This window comes from Schistocerca americana, chromosome 8 (assembly GCF_021461395.2).
Source record: "Schistocerca americana isolate TAMUIC-IGC-003095 chromosome 8, iqSchAmer2.1, whole genome shotgun sequence".
Taxonomy (NCBI): domain Eukaryota; kingdom Metazoa; phylum Arthropoda; class Insecta; order Orthoptera; family Acrididae; genus Schistocerca; species Schistocerca americana.
In genome coordinates, this window is record NC_060126.1 from 354,524,333 (window position 1) to 354,526,467 (window position 2,135).

General features: G+C 42.8%; 1 non-coding gene across 1 annotated transcript; it reads left to right on the forward strand.

Annotated features, from left to right (window-relative positions):
* The first annotated feature begins 1,758 nt into the window (after positions 1 to 1,758).
* On the forward strand, positions 1,759 to 1,831 carry Trnaa-agc. Its single transcript has one exon. It is a non-coding gene; the product is annotated as a tRNA-Ala (tRNA).
* Positions 1,832 to 2,135: the final 304 nt, after the last annotated feature.

The following is a 2,135-nucleotide window of genomic DNA, read 5'->3' on the forward strand; positions in this document are numbered from 1 at the left end:
TAACGGGTGTCGAAAGTGTTGCCTGCTCTCTGGCACATCATAGCAGAGGAAGGCTGAAGGCACATCTGAGTCAAATGTAAAGGTTCTGTGTAGCAATGGGAATCAATTACGGGGTTCAAATATGTGACCCTCTAATTATGTTGCTCAGTGTATAAATATAACCCTGCATTTCTGCAACTTGTGTCCTAGAAAAAGTATTCGGGTAAATATTGCCTCGTGTGTTCTTACATTTCTTTGGAGCCCAAAATGATTTCTCTCAAGGTCGGCTTCTACCAGATTATGTTCCCATGTAGTCCAACAGTGGACATTTTTCACACTCGAATGCCCCACAACTCTGACTGTTGCAGACTCGGCCAGCCGGTCAAATGCAAATTCAGAATGAGGCATCATTCACAATCTTTCAGGCGTGTTGATAAAGCAGTTTGACTCTAGCACGCTTCACCTCCATGTCCATTGAATTTTTGAATGAAGTTTGGTTTGGCTTTTCTGTATCCTGAATCTGTCCTTCTCAGTACCATTTCGTTTCGAATTTCTTTACATTGTTCCTCCAGTCATCTCACCTTACCTTCGCTGTACTTCCTATTTATTTAATTCCTAAGTGACTTATACTGCTGTATTCCTACCTTTTTTTAAGCATTTTAGTACTTTTTTCCTTCGTCGAGGAATTGAAGCAGTTTTTCTGTTACCGAAGGTTTCTTCGTAGTTATCTTCCTTGTATATGCATTTCTCTGTCCAATATCTGTAATTTTCCTTATTAGCGAAGTCCATACCACTTCAGTAGAACTGTATACTGTGGTATTCACTGTCACAGCAATTGCAGCCTCAGCAAACTTCAAATGCACCCCGTCATTTCCCAGTACTTCAGTATACCACTGTTGTTAACGTCTATTCTCCCCGATTTTTCTGTTTAACCACAGCCTTCTCTTCATCGTTACTCAATTATGGTTTGAGTCTGTATCTACTCCTGGGTACGTCTTATAACTCAGTATGTGGTTTAGGAACCTCTGTCTCACCAATATGCCATCCAGCTGGTATCGTTCTGTACGACCAGGCCTTTTACAAGTGTGCCCTCCTCCTCTTACGATTTTTGAACAACATATTTCTTGTTACTACTCGTATTTTACTACAACACTCTACTAGTCTTTCTCCTATCTCATTCCTACTGTAGAGCTCATATTCTCCCGCAACACCTCCAGTACCCTCTTCTTCCGCAACTTTGCAATCTCCCTTGATCAGTAGGCTAAAACTGCCCTTTACATACCGAACTGCCCGTTCGGTGTCCTCATGTAATTCCTTTATCTTTGCATTTTCTGCTTGTGACGTCAGCAGGTACACCGGAACTGTTGTTGTTGGCGTTGGATTCCTTTCGTTTCTGAAGAGAATAACCTAATCACCGAAGTGTTCGAAGTGACCCATCCTCATTCCTATTCATAACGAATCATACTCCCTTTAAACCGTTTTCTGCTGCTGTCGATATTACCATATACCCGTCTGACCAGAGATCCTTATATTCGTTCCATTTCACTTCACTGGTTTCCAATATATCTAAATTCAGTTTTTTTTTTACATTTCCCTTTTCAAGTTTTGTAGGTTATAAGATCACGAAATGGTACAAGGACGTCCCATTACGTCCAATGCTGGGGTGCTTGCCAATATCGGAGAGCCCTGGCAGTAGTGACAATATGTAAGGGAAAAATGTGGTTTGTGGTGGGGAGGGTCCTCAGCTTAGGTAGTTCTTGCAGAAACGTCGGCCATCGTACTGCGGTGGTGCAATGGTTACCATTTTTGCCTAGCAAGCAAGAAGACCCGGGTTCGAGTCCCGGCCACAGCACAAATTTTAATTAATTTCATCTGCTTCGATCATTATCGTTCCCTACAACGTTCATTCACGTTCCAGTATACAGAATATTGCTCCTCCGTTTTATATTCAATCTTTCTCTCACTGTTACTCCCTCCTACCTCCCCTCTTGGTATTGTTTCTTCGGATATGCGAATAGAAAAGTAATCCGGACATTGCTTCTGGCGTGTCGTAAAATCTGTCAGGCGCCGACGACACACGGCAACACTCCACCGTCAGGTTGGTTGCTAGCTCAGACTCTTCGACTACACGACGTTCTCGCTCCGCCATTTGCAGC